Source organism: Myotis daubentonii, chromosome Y (assembly GCF_963259705.1).
Source record: "Myotis daubentonii chromosome Y, mMyoDau2.1, whole genome shotgun sequence".
Classification (NCBI taxonomy): domain Eukaryota; kingdom Metazoa; phylum Chordata; class Mammalia; order Chiroptera; family Vespertilionidae; genus Myotis; species Myotis daubentonii.
The window spans coordinates 9,697,630-9,708,158 of NC_081862.1; the positions used below are offsets into that span (position 1 = coordinate 9,697,630).

The window sequence follows — 10,529 nt, forward strand, 5'->3', positions numbered from 1 at the left end:
ATTTCCCCTAAGAACAGGAATAAGATAGGGATGCCCACTCTCACCACTCCTGCTCAACATAGTATTGGAAGTGTTAGCCATTGCAATTAGGCAAGAAAAAGAAATAAAAGGCATCCAAATTGGAAAAGAGGAAGTAAAACTGTCCTTTTTTGCATACGACATGATATTATACATACAGAACCCTAGAGACTCCATCAAAAAGCTACTAGACTTAATACATGAATTTGGCAATGTAGCAGGATACAAAATTAACCCCAAGTAATCTGAAGCATTTCTATACACCAATAGTGAACTTTCAGAAAGAGAGATTATAAAAACAATCCCGTTTACCATGGCACCAAAAAAAGTAAGCTACCTAGGAATAAACTTAACTAAAGAGGTAAAAACCTCCACTCAGAAAACTACAGGACGTTGAAAAAAGATATAGAGGAAGACATAAACTGATGGAAGAACATACCGTGTTCATGGATTGGTAGAATCAACATCATTAAAATGTCCATACTACAAGAAGGAATCCATAAATTCAACGCACTTCCCATTACAATACCAACAGCATACTTCAGAGATCTAGAACGAACTCTCCAAAATTTCATCTGGAATAAAAAAAGACCCCGAAGAGCTGCAGCAATCCTGAAAAAGAACAAAGTATGTGGGATCTCAATACCAGATATCAAGATGTATTACAAAGCCACTGTTCTCAAAACTGCCTGGTACTGGCACAAGTATAGGCATATAGATCAATGGAATAGAATAGAGAGCCCAGAAATCGGCCCAAACCAATATGCTCAATTAATATTTGACAAAGGAGGCAAGAACATACAATGGAGCCAAGATAGTCTCTTCAATAAATGGTGTTGGGAAAATTGGACAGATATATGCAAGAAAATGAAACTAGACCACCAACTTACACCATACACAAAAATAAACTCAAAATGGATAAAGGACTTAAATGTAAGACAGGAAACCATAAAAATTCTAGAATAATCCAAAGGTAACAAAATCTCAGACATATGCCGAAGCAATTTCTTCACTGATACAGCTCCTAGGGCACTTGAAACGAAAGAGAAAATGAACAAATTGGACTACATCAAAATAAAAAGCCTCTGCACAGCAAAAGAAACCATCAACAGAACAACGAGAAAACCCACTGCCTGGGAAAACGTATTTGCCATTGACATATCTGATATGGGCCTAATCTCCAAAATTTATAGGGAACTCATACAACTTAACAAAAGGAAGATAAACAATCCAATCAAAAAATGGGCAAATGACCTAAATAGACACCTTTCACAAGAGGACATTCAGAAAGCAAAGAGACATATGAAAACATGCTCAAAGTCACTAATCATCCGAGAGATGCAAATCAAAAAAATGAGGTACCATCTCACACCTCTCAGACTGGCTATCATCAACAAATCAACAAACGACAAGTGCTGGAGAGGATGTGGAGAAAAAGGAACACTTGTGCACTGCTGGTGGGAATGCAGACTGGTGCAGCCACTATGGAAGACAGTATGGAGTCTCCTTAAAAACTGAAAATGGAACTCCCATTTGACCCTGTGATCCCACTTCTAGGAATATATCCCAAGAAACCAGAAACACCAATCAGAAAGGATATATGCAGCCCTATGTTCATAGCAGCACAATTCACCATAGCTAAGATCTGGAAACAGCGTAAGTGCCCATCAGTAGATGAATGGATTAGAAAACTGTGGTACATCTATACGATGGAATACTATGCTGCTCTAAAAAGGAAGGAACTCTTACCATTTGCAACGTCATGGATGGAACTGGAGAGCATTATGCTAGGTGAAATAAGCCAGTCAATGGAGGAAAATTACCACATGATCTCACTCATTCATCGATAATAGAGACCATTATAAACTTTTGAACAATAATAGATACAGAGGCAGAGCTGCCTCAAACAGATTGTCAAACTGCAGCGGGAAGGCCGGGGAGGGTGGGTGCAGGAGTTAGGGGGGTAAGAGATCAACCAAAGGACTTGTATGCATGCATATAAGCACCACCAATGGACATAAGACACCGGGGGATAGGGGAGACTAGGGGACTGTCTAGGGCGGGGGGGAAAAATGGACACATATGTAATACCCTTTGTAATACTTTAAGCAATAAAAAAAAAATTCTTCATTTTTGAATGATAGCCTTGCTGGGTATGGATTCAGCACCTTGTTTTACATCACTTTGTATATTTCATTCCATCCCCTTCAGGCCTGGTGTGTTTCTGTTGAGAAATCTGTTGATATTCTAATGGGAGATGCCTTGTAGGTAACTTTCTGTCTCTCTCTGGCAAACTTTATGATTCTTACTTTTGCATTGATGTTTAATTATGATGTGGCTTGGTGTCAGTCTTTTTGTGTTCATCTTATTTATGACTCTGTGTGGTTCTTGGACTTGCATAGTTATTTTCTGGCCTGTATCAGGGAAGTTTTCTGTCATTATTTCTTCCAACATGTTTTCCCCTCCCCCATTTGACTGGAAGAACTGGATGGGTCTATACACCAAGACTGAGCACAGACCTGCTGAGAACCTGGATTGCGGTTAGTGTTTGTCACCAAAATGGACACTCCTGCTGTCTGCCCATGACCCTGATCGTGTCCACCGCTGCCACACATAGAGTGGCATGTTCCCATTCTCCAGTGACTTCTCTAGGCACACTCCCATCAGGCTGTACCAGGTGATGGCCATGGGAGCCTTACATCAGGAACCAGGGCCTTGTTCTTGTGTCACTGTCCCATGACCCACTCAGAGATACAAGAGCGGGCGACTGATTCTAGCCTCAGATACTGAACATGGAGAAGGAGGTCAATTGATGGCCCCTGCCAAGGTCTTTTGTCTGGGGAGAGAAGTAAGAGACTAGGAAAGTGAAATGCTTCTGTAATTTCTTAAATTCTGCCAAACATGAGGAATTACTTTTACTCATCATCGTGACTCAGAACCCAGCTTCAGGTTCACAATGGCCAGCTCCCAGAGAAGTGTAAATGAGTAACATGGTTGTGACCAAAAAAAAGGATGGAGAGGTCCCAGGGCAAGCCATGAGGCCAAAGAGCTTCACACTAAAGGAACTCTCCCAGAGACGGGTGCCCACGTAGGCAGCAGGATGGATGGGACCTTGGAAGCTTATCCAAAACTAGTAAGCAATGTGACAGTTCACCAGGGCATGGAAAAGACTCTCACTCTGTGTGGAAAGTTGTATGAGCAGAAGACCCGCAAGCCATGTTTAAACTACTCTTGAAATGTTTGCAAAGGCACATGTCAGTTTTTAATTCTCAAACACTTAAAATCACAGGGTGCCAAGTAGTGATTTTACTACTTTATTTATTTACATGTATGGTATGTTTATAACAGAGTTTTTTAATGTTGTGACATAACTCTGTAATAGCCATTGAAAAATAACAACATTTCCTATCGTTATTAGGATTGCTGGGCAGGATATTAGCTGGAGGTACCATTCTATGTGGCGTGCTCTACAGTGCAAAGCAAGACTAGTCTGTGATTTACTCATTTTCCAGTTCAGTTGTTTTGTTTGTCTCCTCAATCAAGTGAGGGTTCATGCCTCAGAGATACTCTGAGGAAGACCATGAAATTCTCATGAGGTGTCCCAGCTGATCACCCAGAATAGCAGTGGATGTACCCTGAGGCACTCAGTAAATTTTTTGGAGTAAATCAAGGATTGAAGAGCGAGGAGAGGTGTCTGGCTTTGGTGGGTGAGGATCAGCTGACACGTGGATATCCCTGAGAAGATGTCCACTCTGTGCCAGTGCCTCCTGCCAGCCCTCACATAGGGCATAGAGGGATTTTCTGTCAAGTATTGAGACAGACCTTCTGTGACCCTGAGGCTTATGGAACCCTCTCCAGGGGAACAATCAGCAGTGGAACGGGCTGTACAACCTATAGCATCTGCTTTTCCTCTCAGCCACAATAGTCTTCCTCTGGCTTAGAGTTAGAGATTTAGGGTCAGTGGATGACAGGGATGCAGTAGCAGGACCCATTCTCTCCTTCTCTGGTCAGAAGCATAATTCTTAACATCTGATGAGGCAGAAGTGCAATTTTCACCAGAAGCATTCCTCTGCAGTCCTGAATGCCATGGTTGGGCCCTCCCTTTCCCTCTAGACCTCTCCTCTTCTTTCTGTCCAGGATTGGTGTGTGCCATTCTCCACACCTTGCCCTGCACTCTCTATTGGAATGACTCAGTGCCTTTGGGGTTGGGATCTGGGAATGTCACTGGCACCTCATATATGCCAGGCCACCCCTGCACCCCAACCCCTCACCGCCACCACTGCTGTCTGCATAATCTGGAAGATTATGTCTCTGATATTTAAGGGATGCAGATCTCAGATTCAGCAAGACTGGCCCATGCTCTGCTGCCATTTCCCTTTTTTCCCTCATTCTGGGTTCCTCATGGGATTTTGTGGGCCATTTTCTGCCCTGTCCCTCTAGTCTAGAGTGAGTGCTCTTCCTCATTCACCTCCCCTGTGCCTCTAGAAGCAATGCCCTTGGCATTAAATGGCTAGACCCAGGCATGTCTTGGATGTGAGGCATGTTCTCCTTGGGGAGCAAGAAAGAGGGGCAATCCCTTGTTTAGGTCTAGATGTCATTGGCTCTGAAGTAAAACCAGGTCTAGTTGGGCACAGGCAGGGCAGGTAGTGCCAGCAGAGACTTGGTATCATGAGGTTTTCGTTTGGAAAAGGCACAGAGGACAAAAGACCTCAGGATAGGAAGACGTCTGACTGAAGAGGGAAAGAAGCCAGGTGGAAGGCTGTCTGCTGGAAAGCTGGGTTAAGAGAGCAGACAATGGGAAAGCCCATGCATGGGGAATGGTCCCCAGGGCCTCTGAAGGCCCACAGAGGCAGGGCTTGCTGTGGAACCCAGGAAGTGCATCATCCTGCCTCTTTGGTGCCTCTTTGGATCCAGAAAGGCAGCAGGGATGTTGCTTTTCCTTCTGTACACTGTAGCTTGTCACGTTCTCCAAAACAGCTCAGAAGAATTGGGGAGAATTCCTGATTTCTGTTATCAGTGGGTGTCCCCAGCATCAGGTTCCTGATGGGCTGAATGACATTCCAGGGATGCATAAAGAGGGTCCCCGACTTGGAGCACATTCTAAGGACCCCCTTCCTTCAAAAAAAGGTCATAAGGGCAGATGACCTGGGATCGCAGTAGGAATTTTGTGACTGGAGAAGTCTGTTGCACAGGACGGCCCTACTCATGGGCTCAGAGGCTACTGTGTCCTGTACATAAGTGAGGGCCATGATGAGAACAGGTCGCAGGTGACCAGGATGTGATGAAAACATCCCCCAAATCCAAATTCATGTGTGGGTGCTGGGAGTTGGCGGGGCCTGTCCAATACTGGGCAGGAAGTTCTCCTGCCCCCAGTGCCACAGCACATGCCCTGGGAAAGCAGGCTCCTCATGGGGGGCGTGGATAGAGGAGTGTTTCTTGTTCATGAAGAAGACATGTTCAGCTAAAACTTTGTTTCTAGGTCATTCTAAGTGGTCCCTCCTTCCTCCTTATATCTCCTGGACACTGGGATCCCATAGAGGCTGCCTGAGCTTGGGCTCCTAACAATTTTCCAGTTTCCGCCTGGTGCATGTAATGTCTGTGTTAAAGAGAAAATCTCAGCCCCCAGGTGGCACCCTCAGGCTAAAATCCCATGATACCAAGTCTAGACTCAACTGCTGACCTCATTACAGTTTGAACTTCTTCCATAAACCTCATCAGCCAGTCTGGAATTTTCTGGTCAACACCACTGTGGTAATCTGTTATGTGGTCCCTCTGCCTGGAATATGAGATTTGTTGGGGCATCACAATGCAGGGGGTACAGAAGAGCCTACAGAAAAGCTGGGCTTCTCTGTCTGTTAGTGGGTCAGCACACACAAGGTGCATCCACAGGGATTGGAACAAGTGGTTTTCAGTGAGAACCACTGAGGTACAACATGTCTGGTGCCGTCACAGGTAACTAGTCCAGGCCCTGGATTCAAACACTCCTCCAAACTGGCCTGTGGCCGCTCCATGGTAGGGCTTCCCTGTGCACAAGTCAGGCCCCCAGTACTGAAAGGGACATCAGCCTGCCAGGGAGCCAGAGCCCTGGCCTCACAAGTCCATCCCTGTCATTCCCCTGGATCCAGCCCCTTCTTGAATTCAAGTTCTTGTGGCCTGTAAACACATTTACATTCTTTTCAGCAAAATACTGAGCTGGAATAAACCTCTGCTTTGTTCTGTGTCCTGTCCTAAGAATAGGACATCCTTTGGTAGAGGATGGTCTAATGTTCAAAGACTTTCCCCTCATGATCCTCCTTCCCATCAATCAAGGAGGTGGTAAAGCAACTCTGAGCCAGTGACAGGCCCCGGGTCTGAAGAGTGGACAACCACAAGCCAGTTCCCAGAGAGCACTTAAGTGGACACAGGTGAAGGTCACCCCGGGGATATGGGGGTATAGAGGGCCACCCTGAGGGTCAATACATCCAAGTGAAGGGGAGATGTCCTAGTGTGCTGTTGGATCCCACAGTCAGTGGACAGTTAGCTGGCCAGCAAGGAACAGGCTCCCTGCCCACCTGCCACTGCATTCTGGCCCTAGGCTGTCTCAGTTTGCTCACTGAGTGGCTTGCCAGAGGAGCACCTAGTGAGAAGGCCACACATCCAGGCCCAGGGGCAGGGCTCCATTTGCCTGTATGTCTCCCTAATTGTGAGGAAGTCAGTCCTGCTTTTTCTCCTTCTACTGCCTCTCATTCAGTGCCAGCCACTCATGTGCTTGCTGCTCTCTGCTGGGTGTCAGCAACTTCCTAGCTTGTCACATACAGCACCTGGCCCTTCGTTCTCTTTTTATTGCCATTCCTTTCTTTTCTTCTACCTTCCACTCTTCTAGCTTGGGTCCATCATCCTACGAGCTCATTTTTCCGTTTCTTAGTACATTTCCTATTGATTTCAGAGAGGAAGGGAGAGGGAGAGATGGATAAAACATCAATAATGAGACAAAATCATTGGTTGGCTTCCTCCTGCACATCCACCTGGGGATCCAGGTGTAAACTCCGGCCCCTGCTCCAACTGAGAATTGAACTATGTCCTCTTGGTTCATAGGCCTACTGAGCCACACTGGCCAGCACACTCTGCTTCTTTGAGTGGGAAGAGAAAATGCTGAAGTCTCTGTAACAGTCGGTGAGCCCCCCCATACACACAAAAAAAAGAGGATAAGTGAACACGGGTCAGAAAATGTATATCTCTTACAGCAAACGCTCTCTTTATCTTCCTCTCTCTCTCCTATTCCATCCCCCTCTCCCTGTCCCTCTGTCTGACATGCACCTTGTCTTCCCATCCCCACCTTCACAGGAAATAGTGTCCAGAAGGGAATCAGAACCTTTGGAATTTGAGGAAAAGTATACAAATTGGCAGGTTCTGAGGGAGGAAGGGCATAGGCAAAACATCCTGTGGTCTGGGTGTCAATTCCTCCACACATAGAGATCATGCCCATTACCTTGTGGGGAGATTCACCTGTGGGGCCAACTTATGTAAAGCTCTTGTCAGCATGTCCTCCTCTGGAATTGCCCACTGTTATTAGTATTGATGATATTTATTAACCACCAGATGCAAGATAAGGAAGAAAATAGAAGTCAGTGCACCCTGGCCAGTGTGTCTGGGCATTGTCCTGTGCACCAGAAAGTTTACCCATTTGATTTCTGGCCAGGGCACATGTCCAGGTTTCTGGTTCAGTCCCCAGGCATCCAATATTGTTTCTCTCTCACAGGAATGCATGCTTCTGTGTCTGTCTCTCTCCATTCACCTCTCTTAAAGAATTAATTTTAAAAACCCACCATATTAAGACACAACAAAAGAAAACTCATTAGTGCATGTTGCCTCTAAAACCAAGTGTCCTGTGCTTGATGCTTTATTTGTTCTGGAGACCACAATGAGAAATCTAGCAAAATTCTTTATTGGAATCTGGACTTTTCCATCAAAATATTCAGAAAAGCATAGTATTAAGGCAATGAGGCTTAGAAAGCTTAGATAGATACCACATCTGGGCAGATGGGAACAGAAGGGGCCTGGATAGGAGGTTACTGCTGGTGCACAGGCATCTTGTACATGAAGGCCCTATGGGCAGGGTCACTAGGCCATTAGAAAGCAAGCAGGGAGCCTAAGGCACAAATAGTAGGTTCCTTACTACTAGAATGTATCCTAGAGTCCACCAATCTGCACAGCAGTCAGGCAGGCTGGATACAGGGCAGCTGGAGCACACGAATGTCAAAGGGAAGACTGAATAAAGAAGAGCAAAAGTCTGGACTGCTTGTCTCAGTGGATAAGTTTCGACCTGTGAACCAGGAGGTCAGGGTTCAATTCCCAGGCCGGGACATGCCCATGCTGTGGGCTCTTAGCCCAGTAGATGTCTTGTAGGAGGCAGCCAATCAATGATTCTCTCTCACCATTGATGGTTCTAACTCTTTCTCCCTCTCCCTTCCTCTGTGAAATCAATAAAAAATATATATATCTAAAAGTATGTACATACCTTAGGGTTTTGATACCCTGAATATCCATTTGGAAATAGAAGAAGGAGCCTTTTTTCATGGTCAGGATTTTTATGCTGTTCCTTCTTCCCCTTTAATCTTCCTTTCTAGTCCACTTCCCCATGGGATTGTATATAAAGTGATCTATTTCATGCTGGGACGTTTTGTATTGTTTGTCTTGTTGGATTTCTCTGTACCATAATACGTAATCAATACAAACCTACAGAGGGAAAATTAGGCTGAGTAAATTTGGTGTCCAAATGGCTTTATTAAGTATTTCACCAATCCAGGAGCATACCAGCTGGCAATGAAAAAGGGGCTCACGGAGCCATACCATCCATGGTTTGCTCCACCCCACAACGCGCAATCTGACAGGCTAGATTTTAAAATCCTTAAAAAGTTGAGGTCCCTGCTTCCAAAATTTTCAATTAATTTCACATACACCATTTTAATAAAAAGAATGTTAAAAAACCACACATTATTGTGGTAATTTTTAAAATTGAAGTTGGAAGGCTTGTTGATAACTATACACTCAACAGTCCAACAGGTGAGTTTCTAAAAACCTTTCCCATTCATGATGTTTGTTTATATTCACTAATAAAAATACTGAGGATTCAAGATAACTCATAGTTTGAGTGATCATACCCTTTGTGGTACATCACATGTCAAACAGTTGCAGAGAAAGTGCATGAATAGTTCTCCAGTAAAATACATATCACAATCTAGGGGCACTTTTGTTCACTCCATTCAGAAGTATAGTCAGGAAAGCTAACTGGTTCCGTTTAAGTGGTAATCTCTGTTTCAATCTTAGTATAACCACTTCAGAAAGTGCTGATGTCATTTAAATAAGCAAAAGGATGCCTTCATTTAGACTTCTTCAAACTTTTATATCATTCTGTATGCAATTTTTCCCTATTTATACAATTCCTTTCAAGGTTGAGGACATACAAAATGTCACAGGAAGGAGGACAAGAATTGTTTTGCAACCTTGGTGGAGGTTCCCGAATCCTTTTTTCCATTTAGGTTTTCCAAGGAGAATATGTAAATTGTTTACCCTCCCTAACTGGATACAGGGCAGCATGCCATGAAGAAGTAACACACTGCTTCATTTATTTTTTTTATCATTATTGTTCAGATTATTACAGTTGTTCCTCTTTTTCCCCCATAGCTCCCTTCCACCCAGTTCCCACCCAACCTTCTGTCCTTACCCCCACACTGTCCTCATCCATAGGTGTATGATTTTTGTCCAGTCCCCTCCCACGCCCCACACCCCCCCCACATCCCTTTCCCCCACAAGAATTGTCAGTCCACCCCCTCTCTGTGCCCAATTCTATTATATTCACCAGTTTACTCTGATCAGATTTTTTATTCACTTAATTTTTACATTCACTTGTTGATAGATATGTATTTGTTGTTCATAATTTTTATCTTTTCCTTTCCTTCTTCTTCCTCATCTTAAAGAATACCTTTCAGCATTTTATATAAAAAAACATGCAACGCTTCACAAATTTGCATGTCATCCTTGCGCAGGGGCCATGCTAATCTTCTCTGTATCATTCCAACTCTAGTACATGTGCTGCCGAAGGGAGCACAGTTCTCTTTCTTTTTTAATAACTATATGTATTATTTGGAAACATTTAGATCTCAGTATGTTTTTAAAAGAATGAATGAATGCACTCTTTCATGAGCCAATAGTCTTCTTATTTTTTTTTAAGTTTATAATAGTCTTTATTACCCATGAGTGAGTGACATCATGTGGTATTTTTCCTTCATTGACTGGCTTATTTCACTTAGCATAATGCTCTCCACTTCCATCCATGCCCTTGTAAATGCTAAGTGTTCCTTATTTTTTAAAGCATCATAGTATTCCATCGTGTAGATGTACCACAGTTTTCTAATCCATTCATCTACTGATGGGCACTTAAGCTGTTTCCAGATCTTAGCTATGGTGAATTGTGCAGCTATGAACATATGGGTGCATATATCCTTTCTGATTGTTGTTTCTTGGGATATATT

General features: G+C 44.0%; 1 non-coding gene across 1 annotated transcript; it reads right to left on the reverse strand.

Moving 5' to 3' along the window:
• Window positions 1-9,998: 9,998 nt before the first annotated feature.
• LOC132225665 (U6 spliceosomal RNA) lies at window positions 9,999-10,105 on the reverse strand. Its single transcript, XR_009450975.1, has one exon. It is a non-coding gene; the product is annotated as a U6 spliceosomal RNA (small nuclear RNA).
• Between the last annotated feature and the right edge of the window lie 424 nt (window positions 10,106-10,529).